Source organism: Mauremys reevesii, linkage group 5 (assembly GCF_016161935.1).
Source record: "Mauremys reevesii isolate NIE-2019 linkage group 5, ASM1616193v1, whole genome shotgun sequence".
In the NCBI taxonomy this organism is placed as follows: domain Eukaryota; kingdom Metazoa; phylum Chordata; order Testudines; family Geoemydidae; genus Mauremys; species Mauremys reevesii.
The window spans coordinates 74,129,217-74,152,978 of NC_052627.1; the positions used below are offsets into that span (position 1 = coordinate 74,129,217).

General features: G+C 39.9%; 1 long non-coding RNA gene across 2 annotated transcripts; it reads right to left on the reverse strand.

The window, feature by feature from the left end:
* Positions 1-1,268: 1,268 nt before the first annotated feature.
* Positions 1,269-19,867, reverse strand: LOC120406907. 2 transcript variants are annotated; one of them, XR_005599656.1, is made up of 4 exons: positions 19,640-19,867; positions 14,707-14,865; positions 5,332-5,595; positions 5,037-5,191 (listed from the first exon to the last, which is right to left on the reverse strand). It is a non-coding gene; the product is annotated as an uncharacterized LOC120406907 (long non-coding RNA). The 2 variants fall into 2 exon arrangements; XR_005599655.1 differs by lacking the exons at positions 5,037-5,191; positions 5,332-5,595 and adding an exon at positions 1,269-1,417.
* Between the last annotated feature and the right edge of the window lie 3,895 nt (positions 19,868-23,762).

Below are 23,762 nucleotides of genomic sequence, written 5' to 3' on the forward strand. Positions count from 1 at the left end.
GGCTCAGGCCACTGTGTGTTTCCAATGTGGCCATGAAGGACACACACAGTATCATGTGTAGGTTTGCAGAATTGTTGTGTCTGGGCCAGGACTCTTAGGCAAGAAGAAAAAGGAAGAAATCTCCTACCATCTTAGCAATGGTAGGGGGAAGGTACCAGAGGGGCTTAGTGGAGATGTCTCCAGCCTGTTTGATAATCTAGTGAAGCCCCACTGGATACTTCCCAGAGGTACTGTCAAAATTGAATGTGTACATGGGGACAATAAATTCTACCTAATGGCAGAGGTGCCCCTGGCAGTCAAAGGGAAGTTTAGGTGGAAACACTCAGGAGTAGTGATTGGAAGTAGAAAAGGGCTATACAGTGCTCCCTTGGGCAAGATAAGGAGGAGGCCAGCACAGAGGGGCTGGAGAGACCGAGACACACAATTACAAGCTGTAGAGAGCAGGATGACAGAAGTCCCCCAAGGGTACTCAGGGGGAAGAGACCAAAAAAACAAAGATACAAGATCAAGGGGTGAGGGTAACACAAGCTTGTCCACGGAGGTTGAACCGTTAGCTGACCTCTGGCCTCTAGAATGACAGGAGCAGGCATCCCTGGAACTCTTTGGAGGGTTGGGCAAAACAGAGACCCAGGGTACTCAGGAGGTAAAAGAACAAGAGCAAACCCTGACATCAAACAAAGAAGGTGAAAGCAGGGAGAATAATTCGACAGGCTGCCCTTGGTGTGAGGACCTGTGAGCTGAGACAGAACTAGAGGGGCGATCTCCTCCCACAAAATGTGACTTTTGTGGATGGAGAATGGATGGACTTTATAGGAGGATCCAAGATGATCACCTTGAGGATGAGGAGCAGCATTGCTTTAATAAAACGTCCAGAAAAGGAGGGAGAGTGAGAGGGAACAAACTGCCTTCTGTTAGAAAATTGGGGGAGGTATGAGACAGAGTGCTGAGAGTTGGGGCTTGAGCCAGCACTCTGGCCACTGTTATAACCAATTAGGTTCCCCTGAAAAGGTCTAATTTATCAAGGGGTGTGCCCAATTAACTTCCTAACACCAGTTTGGCCTAGTAATGAGCTAAATAGCCCATTAACAGACATGCCTTAAAAAGATCACAGGAAAAGTGCTTGGGAAGGGCAGACAGAGCCTGAGAATGGGAACTCTGAGTAGACATAACTCAACCACACCGGGAAAATGGGCTGGACAGCTGGAAAATGGTGCAAAGGTGTGAATGCACTAATATATATTGGTGGCGGGATCGAGACCCTGAAATATAGTACACACCAGCATTTGCAAAGAAGGTGGTCTCAGCTGTTAGCATTTGTGGAAGGCGGGGATATAGCAGCTGTGCCCCTGTCACAAGATAGCATGTCCCAGCTCAGCAGATCCGCGCCTTGTATACATCCAGTGGCAGATCTGTTTACCTAGTGGCAAAATAAGAAGTCGGTTTTACTCTCAACCCTGCACAGCCCACACAGCTAATTTAGAGGGTGCTAGATTTTATTTCTCCTTCTGACTCTTCAACAAATGACTTTTGTTATCTAGTTCCAATCAGTTACACCTGTGCTGTGTCACGGAGGACAGAAGCAGAAGAAAATGGATAAGCTATATTTGGCATGTAAAACCATTATTACTGATAATGTTTGAGAATGAAATAAGCCAGTTTGGCTTTTAGATTCTAGGTTGAATTTGAAGCATTGACATGTAACATTCCTGACCTTCATTATTCTACTTATCAAATGTAATGTGCTCACTTTACATAGAAGCTTTAAGAGATGACAAACAGAGCCCCATAATGCTATTTTTAGAATAATTTTTCAAAGGAAAGCCACAGATCTAAACCTAAGTTGTTTTCCATTATGCTTATTTAACCAACAGCAGGCTAATCTTGATCTCTTGTTTTTAAATGTCTGTTTTTAACTGGTTCATAATACTGATGTCTATGGAAAAGTGAAATGCTTCCCATGCTTGCTCAGATGCTTTTGAATGTAGTTAAGGTGCAGTGGAACAGCTTTCAGTGATTTAGTATGATATTTCTGGTTTCCTAGAGACCAAGTGTTAAGGTTGTTAGACATTTCCTGCTATTCTTTTGAACTGTAAATACTGTTCTTGTAAATTGAAAAGACCAGTGTAGGAAGAGATTAATGCAATTTCCCATCTATTAAAATTAAGACTTCAGAATGAAGAAAAAATAAAAGGATTTTACACAGAAATTAAGAAGCACTGTAGATGGAATTTCCACTAGTCATGCACAGGGGACAAATTTGGAATTCCACAATCATTTTATTTTTCTCATGATCAGCTTGAAGAAAATATCAGCAGATCATTGTTAATCAAAGGCAGGTTCTGATCTCAGCTTTACTGATGGAAATCTGTAGTAATTCCATTAATTTCAATGAAGTTACTCAGTAGCATAACTGAGATTGGTATCTGGCCTTCTGCTTTTTGTCATTTTTAGAAAGTTCTTTGGTATACAAATGCAGATGTTGCAATTCTTAAATTAAACTATTTGTTTAGCATTTGGAATTGCAGCCTGATAACACATAGGGCTGTAGGCATGCGGACTCGCCCCTGTGGCACCTTCTGCTGGTGACTTCTGGAAATTAGCTCTCCAGCCTCCAAAGCGCCCTCTGCAGGCTGGTGATCTGCTTGTCCTCTGCCCCCCGGGTCCCTCCCTGGACCCCGGTGCCCCTTTAACTGGGGTGCTGCCCCTGGCAGTAACCCCTTAGTCTTAGGGTCTCCCCTCCCCAGGGAATCCCCACCTTGCCTCAGTATCTAGCCCCCGCGCCCTGGGGCAGACTGCAGTATCAGCCTACTCATCACTGGCAAGGGTGGGGTTTGGACCTGCTGCCTTTGCCTACCCCGGGCTGCCCTCTGCAACCCCCAGTACCTGTTAGCCCAATGCTAGGCCACAGCCTGGGGCTTTCCAGGCTGGAGCTCCCCAGTTCCTCAGCCTGTCCCCAGCCCTGCTCCACTCAGGTACTTTGTCTCTAGCTCCCTGCAGCCAGGCCCATCTCCCTCTACAAACAGAGACTTTTGGCTCACAGCCTCTTAAAGGGACCAGCTAGGCCTGATTGGGGCATGGCCACAGCTGAGCCTACTTTCCCCAATAAGCCCAGGCTTCTTGCCCCAGCCACAGCCCTCTCCTGGGCTGTTTTAAGCCCTTCAGGGCAGGAGCAGGGGACCACCCTGCTACAAGAGCGCTTACAGCCCCAGTGCACACTGTTTTTGAGGATCTGACGTTTATAGCAGGGCACAGCTGATTTTGGTGGGGGGTGGGAGAAATTACACAATCTAGTTACTCAGCATGTCAGTCTGAAGATGTAGGGGACCACCCATGCAGAAGACAAGTGAGGATAACTTTTTCTTAGAAATCTGGCCTGCTTTGAAATGCAATATCTTATACGACAGCTTCAGTGAAGATATTAACCAATTTTAAATACAGGTATAGCCATAATGCTTTCCAGGCCTGAAATACATTCTGTAGCCTATGTTTATACCCCTTAATTTTGAATAAAAAACAGTTGTTGGGCTTGATTCATCCCCACTGGTGCTGGGGAATGCAGATTGCACTGTGCTGTGCTTCAGAGGGCAGGTGTTTGCATTGCTACTCTCTCACAGGGGTTCTGCCAAAGAAAAGCAGCTTTCACATGTGGTTCAGGCTCTACAGGAGCTAGTAGAGAATGCATTAAGAATTTTTGGAATCGGCCTGCTCCGTGAGTGCTGAGAGCATGGACCCTCCCAAGCGGTTCCATCTACTTTTGAGGTTGCTCTACTACTAGCTCTGCCTCGACGCATGCATTTCAAGTGGTCTTGTGACCTCGTTCCAGGCAAACCTTTCATTCCTGGGAATATTGCACTTTCATGCCACGAGAGACCAGCGTAACTGTGGCAGGGCGATGACTCACTGGTGTGGCACCTCCTGTTGGTCATCCTGGCAATTAGCTCTTCCAGCCTGGAGTGCCCTCTGTAGGCTGGTGTCCCTCCCGGACCCCGGTGCCCCTCTACATCAGGGTTCTGCCCCAGCAGTAACCCACAATCTTGGTCTCCCCACCCAGAGGAACCCAACCCTCTATCCCCACCTTGCCTCAGTGGCTACTGCCAGTCACCATCCAGCCCCCACTCACTGTAAATGACCTGTGCTTTTTGCCTGACACAGCATAAGACAAGCGGGGAAGCTTTCAGCATCCTGAGTACCCTAGGTCAGTTTTGGCCCTGACAAGATCTATGAAATACATGTAAGCAGAGAACAGCAGGGCAATGGCAGAATGGCACTTCTTCCAGGACCTTTACAAGGTTTCCACACATTTTGCCCCTCAGCCTTCTGTCAGGTCTTCAGGAAGACTGCAGTGATGCATGCGTTCAGAGGCAGAAAGTCTGAAGGTGCAGCTGTGTTTTTCTTTTGAATGTTTGACATGTGAAAGTAAGCTCTTCCTTTCTTGTACTCACAATGGGTGTGCTTTGTTCTTTAAAATAAATGTTGTCCAGTTTACAGAATGAGATTTTTTTTTCCGACTAGCTGTGAGGCCTGACTTGATCCTGCCAAAAGCCCCATTTTCAAATGCTCTCCCATTGCTAGATATGGTGGAGTGATGGCTCTCATCATAGCTCTCCTCTGTTGGAGAGAAGGGGGCTATAAAAGGGAAGGTATTCAGGAAAAATCCCTTTCTCATAGCCAAAAAATGGTTAGTGTCTGATTAATAGTGCTTCATCCTGCAAATCCTTTATGTGGGAGTCCACAAATTCCAGTATATTCTGTTCAGTCTTTCACTTGTACAATATGGTGGGCTTTAATACTGTGGGCTTTTATACATAGATTGATTTATCTCCACATATCAAGAAGAATACTTACAAAAAGTTTATATAGCCAATAAATAAGGGAAGTGAGGATAAACAAGATAAAATGTTATATTGCCTTCTATATAGTACCAAAAGTCCTAGTTTGCATGGATTTTAATCCAGAGAACATAATACTTTGCACAAAATTCTTGGATGGTGACATCCATCCAAGAATCTCATATGACTTTAAAAAGTGGTTAAATATGATCACCCCCCATTTTACAGAGGGATGAAGTAGTACACAGAAGGACTTTCCCAAGGAAACACAATGAGCCCAAGTGAGAGGTTAGGGGACTTGGGTTCTCCCAATATTTGTAGCAGAATGCTTCATCCATCTGCCTTGAAGAGTTCCAAGGGTTCTGGAAAAAGAAACAAAATATTGCTGGTGTTTTGCTGTGCTGTACTGTACACATGATTTAAATTGATATGCAACATGTGCTTGTAAATGTTTAGGGCAGTATTTGAAGCTTGCAACAAAAATAATAAAATCTTGACTTACTGCATGCTGCCTCAGGTCACCACAAATCTAGCTGAAATAGCCTAGCCAGGACAGTAATATGGAATAAGGGAGATGAAAGTGATCAGATGTCCTCCACCTATGTGCTACTGTAATAGTTGTCAATCTTTTTTCCATTCCAGAATGTCCACTATTCTGCATCCCACCAAATCCCGTTTCTCATTTAGCAGGATCAGATGGGGAGTGTGGTTGCATTACCACATCACCATGCAGGATGGTGGCATAAAAACAGTCAGGCCACCATTCCTATGGAAAAGAGAGAGTAGAGATTTGTGGGGTTTTTGTTTTACCTTTTTTCCTTTTAAAGATCTTGTCATCAAAACTTCTTGGTTCTGGGAGTGTTGGGAGTAACTGTATTTTGTATTAGCCTGTTGCACTGGGAAATTCTGGTACTAAAGAACACTTTCCTTTTTCCATAGATGCCAGACAAGATATGCTGGTGGGAGAAGGACTATTTATTTGAAAATATTTAAATGATCCCTTGTTGAGTCATGGCATCTTATCTTTTAAAACTACCTGCTTATTAATGAGTAATCTGTATATTAGATGTGTGCTCTCCAATAGATGGCATTGCTGAAACCACAATTTTACATGACCTGCTATGCCATATTAACACACAGAGCAAGAGCTGCTTGTTCTTTATATAATTAAGGATTACTTGCTAATGAAATGCTACCAGAAGTCTAGTAGCTTAGGAGAAGGAGGGTGAGTGAGGGGATGGAATTTGTGCACAAGTCGGACAAAATGACAGGATAAGGGCATTGGCTATGGGTGCAAACACAAGTATAAGGTAAACATCTAGCCACCTCAGAAACGTATTAAAATATGAGAAAATGCTATTTTAGGAGCATTTGGTCAGAAATGGATTCTACAAAGAAGCCAAGGAGGACATGGTATAGAAAAAAGTGTGGTGAACAGAGACACAGAAGATGGAGGTCCATCAGGCAGTGCAAGTCAAGCAGACAAAATTGACAAGGAGAAGTCACTAAAGCTGCTACAAGATAAGAGTTAAAGTGGTAATTAAGTGAACAAAGAGAAATGTGCTAGCCATAAGAGAAAGAGTTGACAAAAAAGAGCAGCAGGCTGGGAATTTTATCTCTTGATTCTGCGGAAAGGGGGAGTTAAGACACAGATAATTTGTTGCTAGTGTGTCTCTTTTGGAAATGTCAGAATCAACCATTTCAACATTATAAAAATGAAACATTTTGATTTTTTTCAGGCTATATTCACAAGGAGATTTAGGCACCATGGGAGGAAGAAGAGGGTGGTGGTGTTGCTCACCTTATACGCACAAACCAGTGGTTAAGGCATTCACTTGGGATGTGGGAGAGAGGACCTGAACCCAGGTCTTCCTTCTCCCTGGTGAGTGCCCTAACAATCAGGCTATTGGGTATTCTGGGGTAAGCTCTCTTAATCTCTCCTTCCGCTTAATCTCTGTTCCACTTAGTGTATAAAGCTTAAATAGTCACTTGACCAGTGAGAAGTATTCTCTAACCTCGTGATTATTACACTCTCCTGGTAGACCTGAGTTCTAGGAGCTGCTTCAATAAATATCACTAGGTGAGTGTCTTATCCACTGGGCTTTCTGGGGTATACCATTACCACTGCCTCCATTTTTTGTGGATCTAGCCTTTCACTCCCTTTGCTTTTATTAAAAATACCCCAAACAAAATATTTTGTTCAACCTGCAACAAAACTTTTCCATCTTTTTTGATTTGCTGACAATTCCAAAAAAAAATGTTTGATTCAAAATCCCCCCCCTGCAGAACTGCCACTGAAAAGAAAAATCTATGTGTTCCCCATCCCCCCCCGCCACAGCTCTATAAATAAGTTCAGGGGCCAAGGACAGGGAGGTCACAAAAGCCATTTTAGCACCACCCTACACCAGGTGCTATGAGTTTTATGCCATGCCTCTAACCTCATGTATTGGCTGCTGCAGATTCAAGTTCTTACAAGTTCTGCTCAGATGAATTTTGAAAATGTAACTTCTGTAATAAAGTCTAAAAGTCCTAGGTGCTGAACTAGGGATGCTGCCCCACCCCCTTGCCTTGAAGTGGTTTCTGTTCTATACAGGATTTACAGTTTGGTTCAATGGCTCTTAGCACTCCAGTTATATAAAATGTTCTAGCAGCCCTGTTAAAAGTTAGCTTTGTACAGTCTTTCAGATTACTGCTGACTTTAATTCCAAGTTATTTAATGTTTTTTCCTTCAGGTCACCCAAAAAGACAAGTAAGCTGTGATTCTGTATTATTTGGGGCCTAATGCTTAGCAGAAGCACCTTTTGATTCTGCACATTTATTTTATATCTGGAAGTTAAACAAAATTAGTTTAGCTCAGAAATTGGGCCTGAGAGAACACCTGAGGCCTAATCAAATAGAGAGGTTCATCCCTCACCTATAATGTGATTTGTCTGTTCATTGCCAGGGTCTTCAAATCAGATATAAAATTATTTATTATGATTTGTTCTACAAGGGGAAAAATGTAAAGAAGAGAATATATCCGTGCCATGTTCCTCCAGTTACGTGTATTTCCTCTGAGTTCTGTCTGCAGATATTGCATGTCCTTTTCCCAGTATATCAGCACATTCAGTGGCTATACATGCATCCGTCCTTTTCTGTATTTTTGGGTTGTTTTTTTTTTCTTCTTTTTTTCTGCCAGCTGATGTCTACCGTCTGGTTTGGTACAGAGCCTGTTCCAGTTTCTTTGTGAAGGTCCGGCTTTGAGCAGCACACATCCCCTGATAGAGCTCTTCCTCATCTTCAAAGTGTCTCATTGTCTTTCAAAAGTGCTTGCTTATAAGAATGTTAGTTCATCAGTAGTCCAAAAGCTCTGTGCAGCTGGATTCCGCATGCCTTTCAGTAAAATGTGGCATATAGACTCTGTCTCTGATCCATTTAAAAAAAAAACTAACCAACTGACCAAAACAAGGAATCAGATTCAAACAGTATAACTTAATTGACTAAAGAAAGAGATCTTGGAGTCATTGTGGACAGTTCTCTGAAAAAATCAGCCCCACGTGAAGCAGCAATCAAAAAAGCTAACAACGTTAGGAACCCTTAGGAAAGGGATAGATAAAAGACAGTAAATATCATAAGGTCACTACATAAATCCATGGTATGCCCACAGCTTGAATACTTCATGCAGTTCTCATCTCCCCATCTCAAAAAAGATGTATTAGAATTGGAAAAGGTACAGTGAAGGGCAACAAAAATGATTAACGGTTTAGAACAGCTTACGTATAAAGACAGATTAAAAAGACTGGGACAGTTCAGTTTAGAAAAGATGACTACAGGGGCATAAGATAGAGGTCTATAAAATCATGACTGGTGTGGAGAAAGTGAATAAGGAAATGTTATTTACTCCTTCACATAACACAAGAACCAGAGGTCACTCAATAAAATTAATAGGCAGCAGGTTTAAAGCAATCAGCGCTCAGTTAACCTGTGGAACTCATTGCTGGAGATGTAACTTCATGCTCTCGGTGTCTCTAGCCATTGACTGTTGGGAGTGGACAACAGGTGATGGATCACTTGATAATTGCCCTCTTCTGTTCATTCCTGCTGAAGCACTTGGCATTGGCCATTGTTGGAAGACAGGATACTTGGCTAGATTGACCATACTGGGGGCTTGGCTACACTCGAAAAGTGTGAGTGTGGTCGCAGCGCCAGCACTGGGAGAGAGCTCTCCCAGCGCTGCACGTACTCCACCTCCCCGTGGGGATTAGCTTGCAGCGCTAGGAGCCGCGCTCCCAGCGCTGCAGCACTGTTTACACTGGTGCTTTACAGCGCTGTAACTTGCAGCTCTCAGGGGGGTGTTTTTTCACACCCCTGAGCGAGAAACTTGCAGCGCTGTAAAGCGCCAGTGTAGCCAAGGCCTATGGGTCAGACCAATGGTGGTTCTTATGACTGCAGTGCAGTTGTGCTGGCTTATACCAAGACTGACTTTGGCCTGTTGGTGGAAGTGAACAGTAGTTCAGCTCATAATGGAACGTGGGCCCAACAATGGAAGAGTTGCTTCAGTGACTTCAGTTGGATCAGGATTTAGTATGGTGCATATGCTTCCCTGGTATTATTTTCATTCTGTATTTGGGAGCAATTTTGGATTGCTATGGGTGTGGCAGGAAGCTTATACAATCTCCTCTTTTCCTGCTGCCAGTCATTTACTTTTTAAAGGCACTAAATGTTAAAACAAAATTTATTGCATATCTATAAGCACTTCCTTTGATTAAAGTATACAAGTGTCATTTGAAACAAAGTGAACTCTATGATTGATTAGAATAGAACATTCCACTGGAGTATGTTTCAGTCAAGGCCACTTTTTTTTTTTTAACATCCCAGCTGGGGTAACTACAGTTTTAGTTAACTTTCCTTATAACAAATGATGAATCCCAAGATGGCCTAACAGAAGAGAACTGGTGTGACCAAGACTAAAAGAGGCATATCCTGCTACTGACTCTATGAAGAACTCACCATTACAGATATTAGTAAATGGATACTTTTGAAGAGACTTGTTATCTACTTTTAAAGTACATGTTAATGATGACAAAAGAGTAATCAAGATGCAACAGCAAGTGTTCTGTCACTCTAATTTATACATTTCCTTACATTTTAAAATAAACACCAAAGAGGTAATGAATACACACTATAACCACCATTATATTCAGTACCATTTTAATATTAAATAGAATATATGTAGATGATCAAATTTTTCCAGTATTGTTGTTAAAATTCTAATATAAAAATGTAGATTGAACAGATATAAAAATGTAGAAACTGTTACAATTCTTCATTTCCTGTACCAAAATCTAAAGTCCTTGAAAATAGACATTTCTATTCAAGAATATGAGCTGCAGAAACAATAAAAATGTGTATACAAATTAAGGACCATCCTTGTTCAGCACATACAAGTGAACATAGTTTAGTCAATTGGCAAAATACGTAAGATCCAAGTCTCCACTAATTTACACTTGTGTAAATCAGGAGGACTTCTATTAGTCATTGGAGTTATATCTGGTATAAAACTGGTGAGAGTATAAAATCAGGCCACAGTGCTTTGTGATGTGGTGTGTACCCCACACAGGCAACCAAAGGGTTAAGGGTGAGAGGCCAGTTATACTACCTGGTTGCACCTATTGGGTGGGCCAGCCTTAATTAAAGATGAAGCTCAGCTGAGGAAGAAGCTAGGTGATGACTATAAAGAAAGGAAGCACAGATAGCACTCCACAAGGGAGCATCATCAGCCCTAACTTATTCAACATAATGGCAAACAACTTCCTGAAAAGGATGAGTGCAGGAATGGACATTTCCTTTTTTTTGGCAGATGACTGTGCCATATGGGCTAAAGTCAGAAACCAGGAAATAGCTGAGAAGCGAGTTAATGAAGCACTTAGGAAAAATGTGGAATGGGGAAACATGGGGCTTCTAATTTTCAGTTCTCAGAACTGAAGGAACCATATTCACTAAAAGGAAAACTAAAACAGACTGTTACCTGTCTCTATATGGACAGCAAATATTCTAAAACTATAACCAACTACATATTCCTCAGTGTGACATTTGATAGCAAGCTAACATGGAAGGATCACATTGCAAATGTTGTAGATGAATGTGAAGGTAAAATCAGTCTACTTAAAAGTATTTACGGAACCAGCCGGGATGCAGATAATAGAGCATTAATAAGAACAGTTTTTCTGAGTATGGATGCCAAGCATTTATTTCAGGACCAAAAATGAAACTACAGAAGCTAGACCTGAAGTGCAGACATTATTCATTGCATGTGGTGCCTTCATCATGACCACTTTTGTGTATAATGCAGGTAGCTGCTGCTGAAATGCCTGTATCATTAAGAATTAAATGATTGGCCTTTACCTTCTGGGCAAAGGTAATAGGAAACAGGGAAGATGGAAACACTAAACAAATTTGTGGAGAATGCTGGAAAGTCAGCGGACAACATGGGTGGGGAAACCAAAAATATCTTATGTTAATGGGATTAAAATATGGACAAAGGAATGGAGAGAAAAGAAATTAGCATATATATCCTTGGAAAATGCATTATAAATGGAAAATTTTTCTTCCTGTCCCACAGCCAATATAAATGCAGAACTACATACTGAAATTAAAACTGGAAAGGAACAGCTAAATGTATTAAATATAACAATATGTATGTGATAAATAGGGAAAACATTGCCAAATATTATAGATGGCTATAAAGATGAGACAACTGGAAGAGTGGGAACAGCATTCAGCATCCCGACATTTGGAATAAAGAAACTAATTAGACTATCAATTTTTGTAGCCAATATGGAATAATGTTGATATTGTATTGGATACTGCATATGTGACCTGCCTCCATTGTCATCTTGTCAGATTCACGATCAGCACTACAGGCACTCAAAATGGGAATTCAGATTCATGATACAATTAATGAAATATTGTTACTAACAGAATTGGTACAGGTGGGAGTAAACATTGAAATAACATGGATCCCAGTGCACGTTGGGGTAACAGGAAACAAGGTGGCATACATAGTAACAAAAAATTTTTGTAAAATGAAAGAAAAATGGATGTAGAGGTCCCTCTAAGTGAACAGGACTTTAAAAACCTCATTAAAATCAACTCAGAGGGGAGTGGCACGAAGCATGGACAAAAGAAACAAGGGGGAAAAGATTTCATGATGTATGCCCTAGAATTGAAAATGATGATATCCTGCAAGAACCTGAGAGAGAGTAAAGTAGCTCTACTCTGAATACTTGCTGGACACTCCCTCTGTGGCTTAAACAGTAACTTGGCTTTTATTAATAAACACAAAGATTGGCTGTATGAGACCTGCAAGGTCAAAGAAACAGTTGATCATATCCTCTAGGAGTGTAACGCTAATGGGGGATTTTATGTGACAAAGTCAGGCACCTAAAAGTGATGAAGTTTACACTAAAATACCTAGTATGATCAACAGGAAAATGGGGCACCATTAAGAAAGCAATATGATAATTTAAAAAAATTCTGGGAAAAGAGAGAGACTATAACTATATATAATGAAATCCAACAGCTGGTGGAGTGCGAGTCTACTATGCCATAAAATATAAGGAGAAGGCTGCAGGAAAAGAACTGTCATTTTTCTGTGAGTCGTTGAGAGGACAGGAGAGCGATGGAGCAGTCACTGGGGGTGACAGGCTTTGGTGTTGAGCCCTGATAATAGGGCATGATCTGGTCTTCCAAAGAGAGAGAGTCTGGGGGGGCATTCAGTTGAAGAACAGGGAAGGATGAAAAGTCAAGCCGAAGGAGGGCAGAATGGGGTTTTGTTTGTACTTTTAATTTGGGTTTTTGTTGGGGGATTCTAGAGGAGAGCTGTGGGTGTTCTGGCTCTGAGACAAAGGTGACTGTAGGGAGGTGTGGAGAGAAGGCCTGAAAAGAGGCTACCATAGGAAGAAGTTCAGGTAGGCAGCACCAGGAGTCTGGGGACAGACTTTGCTGCTGGTTATAGGTTTCCTGGACTGCAACCCAGTGTAGTACAAGGCCCTGGGTTCTCCTTCCAGCCACTGGGGAATTGGCAGGAGGCCTCTGAGAAGAGGATAAGGACAACTGAAAACCCTGAAGGAAGGATGTGGGCACTGGAGTCTGGGCCACAGACCTTTTGTAAAGACATTGGACTCTTTCTATTGGTGTGTCTGTCCATCTGGAAGGGCTGGAACTAAAATGTGACCTGCCAGAGGGCTGAGTCACAAGAAGTGAGGCTGCCAGCAGGGTGTACTAGGCAGGAAAGAGCTGCTACGAGAAGCTTGGCCATCAGAAGGGGGTGCCAATGGTGAATCTGTTCTTCTACATGTCTATACTTGTACATTACAACCTCAATGCCAACCATTTTCCATCTGTAACACCATTAATTTTCATGTGTAAAAAGGCCAGCAATATTAAAGTCAATTTAATTCCTTGCCCCAATCTCCTGTATACAAGGACACTGAAGAAAATGTAATTTAAAATCATAAGGCAAAATAAGCAGAAGTTGTTAGTTATAGGAATGTTAGAGGGAAATATTCAAATAAAAAACAAAAATTATAGATTATGTTCAGTATGTTCAAACACTATGAAATAGTAAATCATGCATCTTGAGAACCAGAGACATTTTACACACACTTCTTAGGCTTGGAACAAGGAGTGAAAAAAATAAAATGCATGCATTGGTGATGTGCTCTGTGCAACACATTCCTGTAACTATTGAGGTATTTCAGGAATAAATAAGCTGAGATGCAGCTGAGAACAAAAAAGGAGAAACATTTCCCCAGCAAGTTTTGTGCAGTGCTTTCAAAGGGTAGCTAGCTTGCCTGAGACAGAGGGCTCCATGTTTTCTCTCCTAAGTAAAGGTGTTCTTCTTTCACTTCTCCTGTCTGACTGCTCTACTCGGGGGGGAACTCTTCTGTCAACTGAATGATGGCTTTTACAACTTTTCTCTTCAGCAAGGATATAGTCCAGCACTTCTCTTGATTTGCTAGAACAGCTTGCTCCTCTTACTCTAATGGGGCCTGATCCAACTTGGACTAAAGTAATAGATAGACTTCCATTGATTTGAACAGGAGTTGGATTGAGCCTCTGGAGCAGAACTATAGTGCTCTTCACTGATGACCAACCAATGGTGATGAGTGTTTTCTTGGCCATCTCATTTGTCATATATTTAGCTGACACACCCAGGCTGCTCAGCTTGTAGAAACGTTTTGCTAGATTGGGGCCAGAGAGCTGAGCAACCCATGAAAATATAATATCCTGCTTGAGACATTTGGAATCCTTGGAATGAGAGGAGGAAAGATCTAGCTAATTATTTTTTTTCCCCTTAAATTTCTTATGAGAGCCCAATCCTCTCCTCCCCATAGCAAACATTTTTAGGATATCTAATAAAGGCTGAGAACTTTTGAGTCCATAGACAAACTTTTTTTTTTTTTTTTTTTACACTGGTGCTGTAATTGTAACTTTCAAATCCTCTTGTGATAGGAAGCAGTTGTTATAGTCTGAGGGTTACGGAATTTAGGTAAAATAGTACTAATATATACAATAATATAAAATCACTCAATTGAGTGACAAAAATAGTAAACCTGTTTAAGGCAGTGTGTGCTTCTTTTGGTTTTCTTGCTTCTATCTTGTATCTTGCCAAATATAGGTGAATTAATTAATATTTTTATGTAAATATGAGCAATGACAATTAGTGTTTTTGAGATTAATTCTATAAAATTGTGATTTGCTTAGATTTTTTTTCTCTCCAGGATGTTTGATTACTTATCTACACAAAATGTTATGAATTATTGATATATTTTAAACATTTTCTTTCATGAATTAATGCAATGAGTACAAAATGTGAAATAAAATAAAAAAGTACCTGCCAAGTGTCTGTATAAAAACATACTCGAATCCCCAATATATTGAAATTACAGACAATATTAGTGTACCATGTTTGTCACAATGACCATAGAGAAAAGTGTAACAATTTAAATGTGAGTGGATATTTTCCATCTCTCTGCTTTTGCCAAACAGCAATCTGTAAGAAAGAAAGTTTTGGAATAAGTGACAATTCTAACAGATTTTAAATGGACTAGTCATTCAAAAGACAGCTTTATCACCCCTACCTACCGACACCCCCACCCCCGGGATAGAAAATACTATATGTTCAGTTTTTAATGAGTATAATAGATTGTCTAAAGCACTTAAATTCTAGTACTATGGAACTATCATTTTCGCTGAGTTATATATTTGACAATTTCCCCACATTTTTTCAATGTTCGCATTTTGGTAGTCAAGAAGTTTTTATTTAACAAGTCACAGTATATAGCACTAGTGGAAAAAACATTTTTCAAGTTCTACATAGTACACAAACTACATTAGAGTAAATGTACAAGCTGCAGCTTTACTACAAAGAAAGACTCAACCTAATCCTATCTGGTTAAGAGCAACATGCAGGACATTCCCATTTCTTTAGTTCTTGATGTGCAGACAAACACATTCTCCTCACGGAAATATAGTGTGCTCTATATTGGTAATTGATCTAAATGGATATTAAACTGTATGAATGAGTTAGCAGAAACACAAATTCCAATTTAATTTTGTTTTCAATATAGATTCCTCCATCCCACACACATGCATCCTTCCCAGCAGCTTCTTTTGGCATTTCTCTTTGTCAAGAATTAGTGTTATAGATACTGGAATACAAAGGGACTTTATAATTTCAGGATCAGAACTCAAGTCACAACCACTGAGTTTATGAAATCTGGAAAATGATTTATTTTAATGATTTCTTAATTTTCATGGGAAAAGAGCTAACAGACTCTAAGAATGCAGTGGCAGTTATAAGAATTGGAGGTAACAATTGACTTAATTCACAGAATGCGGAATTGTCTAATCCCTTTAACCACAACCATCTAAATGTTTCAGTTTATATACTGTGTACTTTATAATTGAATTTAGTGCCCCTTTTCTATCTTCTAAACTGGAGATTGACCTATCTTCCTTCTAAATCAAATAGCTCATCTTCCCCAAATGGTCTCTCTTTCCTGATGTCCCCCGGCATCAAAGAATAAGTATAGAAAAAAATTATACTGTGAAGCACATCAGTGAGTCACAAAATGCAAATCACGGTGTAAATAAATATTTTAGGGTAACCCCACTCCAGCACATCTTTGTTGCAACGGATTTAACATCATACATGGCTCCTATGTTCTTTTTTGCTTTAAACCAGATGCCAATAGGATTACTGTGTAACCCTTTAAATCACAATACACCTGTATGGATGTTACTGTATTATCCAATTCAAAGGACCTTTTTTATTTCCGATGACACTGATTTTAATTTGTCAAAAAATGTCTTAACTAGCTCCTTCAAGTTGGATATAGGATTCAGCCCCAGTTTAACCATGAAAACAGGGGCCAAGTGGAGCATCTGCTGATTCTAACCAGTAAAATACTGGAGAAAATACCATAGAGCAATGGTGGAGACAGTAGGGTTTGTTTGATTTGTGTTGTCATGTTGGACATTGGATTAGCCCATATACTTATGGGTTGTGAGCCAAGTGATGCCTTTTGAATCTGATTTCAAAGACAACAGCAGGAGTCTCAGCTGATGAAAGCCCTAAAGGAGTTGTTGTTTCTGTCCATTTAGTAGACGTAATGGATGACTGACTGTAAAGCTGAAGCATGTCAGAACGTATTTGCCATTTAGTTCAATGTATCTTAAGCATGAGATGAAATAAGATTGATATATTTCATACAAGTGATCTGACAATTTGATTCTCCGAGCAACTTTTTCATGCTTCCAACCCTCTCAAAGAATCTTATGTACAACAGTGGTTGAAAAGCCCATCTTTGTATTTTGCAGCAAAGCAATAAGAGATTAAATCGTTATCATCCATTTCTTCTCTCTGTAGCTCTAGCCATGAAATCACATGTTTTGGTAGTGTAATATGAATGTTGCATATTTAGGGCTTGCTTTTGCTGTCAGTATGTAAAATAAAACTTGTATTGAATTTAGTGGGAATTTTGACTGTGTTAAGACTGAGATTAGATCCTTTTAGGTTTCAAATTTGTGGTTTGGACATAGTAAGTTACAGAAGTCTTTCCAGACTGTTCCCTGTGCATAGAAGGCACAAAGAAAAGATGTGAGAAGATGATGAATGGGCTGAAGAGATTGGTGGTGTTGGGGGAGCCAAGGGAGATGAAGGACTGAGGAAATAGGGAAAGGGAATTGTGACTATCAGAGTGAACAGTGAGGTTCATTACATTGTGCAGTTCTAGGGTATGTGTGTAACACTATAGAAGGGAAGCAAAAAATGATTGCTTCTCAAGCAAGTGGTGGAAGCCTCTTTTACAAACTAGCCTGGGCAAAAAACTGGCACATGTACCATGCAAAACAATCATGCACTAACATAAGAATTGCCATCTTGGATCAGACCTATGGTCCATCATATCCAGTATCTTGTCTTTGACTATGTCAATAGATCCTTCAGAGGAAGGTGCAAAAATTCTCCTAATCCCTAGCAGTTAGAGATTTGTCATAAATTTTGAAGCATGAGGCTTAATATCGCTTCTAGAATGTGTTAAGATGAAGTGTTTTATAACTTTGGATATTCCGTATCCCTTTTTGAATGCTGCTAAATTTTTTGCCTCAAAGATATCCTGTGGCAATGAGTTCCACATTTGAGTTACATGTTTGAAAATCTCCTGACCTACTTTCCTACACAGTTCATTTTATACGCGTTCACCATGTTCCCCCTTGTCCTGATGAATTAGATAACTCCAAGTCTTTTTCATCTATAATCTCTTATTCTGTGGTAAAACAGGTTATTTCTTGTTTCCCTTCTAAAATATTACACAAACATTTATATAATCTCAGGGATAGAACACTTTTTTTTTTTTTTGCTTTTTGAACTTAAATTAAAAAACATGATGAATTAGGAGAATAACTAACTTAGTTCCATCAGGAGAAGATGACAGAACTGCTCAGATTTGTCAGCTGCTTCTAGTTTTCTAAAATGCTACAAGAATTAATTGCTTCCTTAATGGAGGCAGCTGACTACTTCTCTGTCAACTTGGACTTCAACTCTTCTTTGCCTGGCCTTCAATGGCGCTCTCTGTCTGCAAATTTGGAGGTGAATATTTCATCCCCTCCCAGGGCAAGAGGGAAGGAGAAATTAAATCCAAAGTTATTGGAGATGCAGAGCTTGCAAGTCCACTAGCAAGACAGTTGTTATCTAATGAATGTGTGCCCAACATGGGATCTGCTTGGATGGAGTGAAGTTCATTAGAATACAAATGAGCAGTACAGGCCTAACCAGTGGTGGGAAGTTTGTGCAGGAAGGGAAGTACAGAAATGTTGTGAGGGTTGGGCTTGCAGTGGGCTTGGAAAGCATGGCTAAATCCCAGGGGTAAGGACAAGTGGGCAGAAGAGTCAAAGGAGAGCTCTTCTGCCAGCTGTGCTCCCCGTGCTGCTCCTTAGCCCTGTTGTGAACTTGAATTTATCCAAAACTCATTCAGGCTTCATCCAGCCTCCTCATCAATGCATTTTGCCATCCCTCTCCAATTCTGTCACTTGTTAAATCTGAGAAACTCACTCCCAGTCAGATGGACTTCACCCTGTCTGTCAAAATGGGGTCCTTTCAAGGAAACCTCACGAGGTTCATCAGAAGGAGCAGCTGCCCTTGGAGCAGAGGTTCAAGCTCCACATCTCTGGCAACTTTGAAGAATTCCTCGCTACCTGTCATGGTTCCTTGAGCCAGCATGTGGTGGGAATGGCCATTAATTGAGGGAGATGGAGGATACCACAGGTTAAGTTGTCAGAGACATGGAGCTTGCAGCTGGGCTATGGAGGCATCAGCTCCTTCTATGGGGATATGAATGTTGTCTTAACTGGTATTTTCCTGGATTTTTATTGTTGTACTGATAGAAATGCAATTTAGCAGTCTTAACTCAAAGTTAATGATGTTTTTCTGTGGTATATTCTGTACTGCAATATTCTATGCCTGGTCTTCACTAGCTGGGAGTTCAATTTCTCAGGTCAAAGAAACCCTGGTTCAGTTATCGATCCTAACAAAATAAATACAAAAATAAAAAAAAATGTGCTTCACGCACTTTCTTTCAATCATCTCAGGCATATTTCTTTGATATTTTAATGACCATTTCCTTCTTAGTTCACTTTTAGTTGTTAGTATATGAAGGAGCTGTCATTTGGGAAGTGTCTGTCTGTCTATCATAGATCAGAACATACCAATGTACAGTTGTCTGGACTGGATATCAGTTTAACAAGATTGTGTTGGAACATTAATAGTCAAGCAAGCTTAAGGTATCATTTTGGTTTTTTGCTGTCTAATGACAAAATCTGGCCCTAGATGGTAACTTGAATACTAATATGGCATCAAAATGATACCCTGGAGTGTCACTGAAATGTTTAAGCATGCTCAAAAGAGTTTCAAAGTCTCTGTTCCTCTCTAGCTGATATCACTAGTTGGAAAAAAAATTACTACAAATAGAAGCCTAAACATTGACTTGTGATTTGAGCTTTACTTCAAATATTTAAACATTATGAACAAAATTACCATGGCTTGGGTCTAGACTGTTGTAAATTTTGACATAGAAAATACCCAAAATCATTGGGGAAAAACACTTTCAGGTCAGGACATACAGTAGAGACACTATATGTTCAAAGGTTCTTATTTCCAAGAAGAAATGCAAACCATTCAATATACCATAGGAAAGAAAACAATGGAAAACATCTTCAAAAGGCCACAGGTCAATCTATTTGAACTGCGCTCTCAAAAAGATTAGTACCTTTGAATATACAGTTAGTGGAAAAACTGCCTCCATGCAGTGGACACTGCCATGTAGTTTTCCATTGTTCTTCAGAAGAACCTGCCACAAAGGTAAATATTTCTGAGGATGATGGGCTAAATTCTGTCCTGATTTACATCCTGTGTAATTCTGTTTGAAGCCAGTGGGATTAGACAGAGTGAATTGCAGCTGCTCAGCTCCTCTAAAGACCTTGCTAAATATTGTTGTTGTTTTTAAGGATATGGAATGTATACATGTAGAGAATGCATCACAATTGACATGTTCTAACTGCATATTATTGAAAATACAAAACCAGTTGTACTACATTGGGGAGGCTTGGCAGAATTTTTTTTTATAATTTTTGACTGATAATATAGAGGTTTATTTTAAAGCTCTTTTTTAGATTTTTATCCACTTAAATTTTCAGTTATGGGAAACTATGGGGGGAGTGTCAGATAATCAGTTAGTGACAGTAGACAGAGAGATTTAAAAAGTCCAAAGCTTTATAAACCAATTGTCGATATCTCTTGTAAAAATATACAGAGTAAAGATCCTTAAATCAACAAATAATTCCTGTTTTTACTATTCATTCACTAGTCCATTTGTAACAAGCCTAATTCAAAAGTCTAAATCACTGGATTGTGGATGTAATAAGTACTCAAGCAGCCTTTTTATTATTTTGCCTGTCTGTGAATTTTCTTTTCATCAGTTTGTGTGTATGGTAAAATTGACATTAACTGATTAAAAATCTAACCCTTCCAAGCCTAATTATGAAGAATGTCTAACGTGGGGCTTTGGTGACAAATGACTACCTCTAATATTGTGTTTAATGAAGTCACCAGAACACTTTGATGGAATATGTCTTTGTTAAGGGTTAATTATCCATTATTACTAGAAATAGATCTATCAGATTACAGTGAACTAAAGTCTAGAGAATTCTGACCCTTAATAGTCTAAACCACTCTGACCACTTGCATCCGAAGAAGTGGGTATTCACCCACGAAAGCTCATGCTGCAAAACGTCTGTTAATCTATAAGGTGCCACAGGATTCTTTGTTGCTTAGTCTAAAAAGAGTAGAGTGGGGTGTCAGTCTTGTTCTGTGTTGAGGGATGCATTGAATTTGTATTTGTGGTCTATGAGATGGGATATAAGGTTAGGAAGCCTATAGGCTACCCTTAGTTCACAGTAGAACTCCCCTTGATGTGAATGACAGATTTGCACAAAGATCAAAGATATAATTTACCTTCTATGTAGTAATTAAACATATAGGTGCCAAATTGTGGATCAGCCCTATGCAGCCTACAGAGGCATGAAGGAAAGTAAGACACCCCTCCCCACTCTTTGCAGACGTTGCTGGAGAGCAGGATCTTTGTACCCAGTATCCCCCATCTCCTCCTCTTCCCCACCATATATATATATAGACAGAGAATGGGCAGATAAGGGTGGGAAATGGATGGAGCTTTTGTTCAACCTTCCCCAACAGCTGGTTATTACAGGTGAGAAGGTGCATAATTATGAAAGTATAGCTTTCTACTACTGATCAGGGACAGTAGCGAGCTATGTGCTGCACCTTACTCAAAGGGACAGTCTTGTTCTAGCTCTTAGTCATCATTATTTGTTCATACCTTTTATTGTTAAATTCAGCATCACATAGTGAGAAAATATATTCACCTGTAACACCACTGCTGTTTCTGACCTTTGTTATATTTCATTTCCCATCCTCCAGTCTCCACATTTCCCTAACCCTTTTACATTTTCCTGCTTCTAATGCCTAATTCCCACCACCTATTTCTCTTTTTAAAATTTTTTTGGCTGTAGTTTCTTGGGGACTAAAGGTGGCTCTCCATCATCCCCATCATAGTTCCTGATGATATAGTGCAGAATTTAGCCCTCAGTATTCAGACTAACATGCAGAACGTCATTAAGATTCATACTCAGGCAGCATATAAAGCACAGTCACCATCTTGTTTCTGTACATCAGATTTCACCTTGGTATGATACAATAATTCCAAAGTCAAGCGATTTGGGAGTTAGTCATTCATCCATCTTGTTGCAATTTCTGGACTGTGTTTAGAGAAATGTTGTCCTTCCCCAATCCCCAGTCCTTTCCCACACAATGCCGTATGTGTCCTCTTACTCTTTGTTTTGGCTATCGTCATAGCAGAGAAATTAAGCTAGGAATATTGCCAAATATGTTGTTTTATATGGATATTTGTATTACCTCTGGCTCACATTTCTTGGGATATGAGAGTGATAATCTTTGTCTCTTGAGGTTGTAGATGAAATTAATCTTGACTGCAAAGCTTCATAAAGCTGTGTAATAGACTTCTGGACAAAATATCCAGGAAAGAACATGGTGGTATGAATCTGGTCCAGCCACAGAGATTTTTCAAAGGTTCCTTGAAAACCGCAGAATGATTACATGACAATGGATGTTGTCAATCTGTAATATTTAGTCCATGCCTGGGGAACTGAATGACTCTCTGTATTTAGTTTTGAAGGCTACAATTTCATGTTGGCCTATTGACCAAGAAAAGTAGTATATGAGGCTCTGGTTTTATGATTTTTAAGAGGTCTGAGGGAGGTCTATACCATTTCTAGTGTAAAGAGATGTGAAAAACATTTGGGTTTTGATTAGCACCTTTTTTGCTTTCCTTTTTGCTATGAAATGCATTCTCCAAGTTTTCAAAATAAATAAATCTTAGTGTAATATACTTGCTCAATACATTTGGATGTAATTTAATTCTGGAATGAATTTAATGCAATTGTATTTACATATAAATAAAAGACCTTTTTTGTAGGGTTTGGATAGTGTAGTGATCTGGTATGATCAATAACATAACAGAGGCGAGGAAGGCAAACAGACATGTAACCCAATGTACAAAAGAAATTAAAGGGAAGACCCCAAGCATTCAAGAGGTGGGGGACATGACCACTAGCCTTTTCGGAGAGAGAGGCAAGAGGAGATGGCTACTGAGAAGGGAAAGAAAATTTAACACCCAAGCTGGGCAAGGAGAAAAATGACTGTGTGCTCTTTTACCAGCCATGAGGCTGGCACAGATTTCAAAATGTTCTCTAATGTGCTCAACTAGCCAATTGAAAGGAGTAAAATGAAACTACTTAATATTTTCCAGCTCAGCAAGTGATAGTCTTGGAGTTTGCGTCTGAGATCAGCTACAAAGGGCTAGATTATGGCTTTACTTTATACACCCATGCAGGAGAATAAGAGGGAGCAAGACTCTTACTCCTATGCCACTGCAATCTTTCATCATCTGCCTTTCAGTCCTCTTAGTCTGGTATGACTTTTATAATCTTCAGACCCCTGCCTCTTCCTCCCCTTCTCCCTTCAGAGCAGTTGGAAGTGTTTTCCCATTGTTTATGAAAGAGGAGTGTGGAAGTACCAATACTTGTTCTACTTTAAATAGCCTTTGCTCCAGTAAGTTTAAAAATCAATTGGAATTGATGGAAGTATTTTTCCTATATTTTTTTAAGTGAGTTGGGCCTGAGTATAGAAGATTTTTGCAGTTACATTTTTTTAATCAATGGCAAAAAAATTACATAAAATATTCAAGGCCATTTTGACTTTGTTCGTGATTACAATATGTTGAGGCCTTGAACACCTGCTTCCAATGATGTTAATAGAAGTTGAGGACTCAGTACCTTTTGCAAATCAAGTTGGTAGCATCTGTAGTGAAGACCAGCCACTGATTTCACTATTCTCATACCAATTTTATCACCCATTAGATAAAAATGAACTACTGTTTCATTTCTTAGGCTGACGTGTATATTTTTTATTCTGTTTTTTTCCTTCTCAAACAATGCAGTGTAACTGTTACAAAGAAAATCTGAGTCAATGAATTTTTAAAATCTTTTTTAAAACATCTGCATATAGTGACAGAACACAGTACTTTGAAAAAGTAATCTTGGACACTGGGTAGCCCCTTGTAGTTACAAACAAGCATAGATATTTTATAATTCACTTCATGCTGGCTAACGAATAACTCTGAACACAAAGCAGTACATTTTTCTGACCTCTCTTTTTCATAAGGCCTTCGATCAATGTTGGGATGCTGCTTTAGCTACCATTTATATCCAAATTCATGGCTCACCTCTCCCACTGTT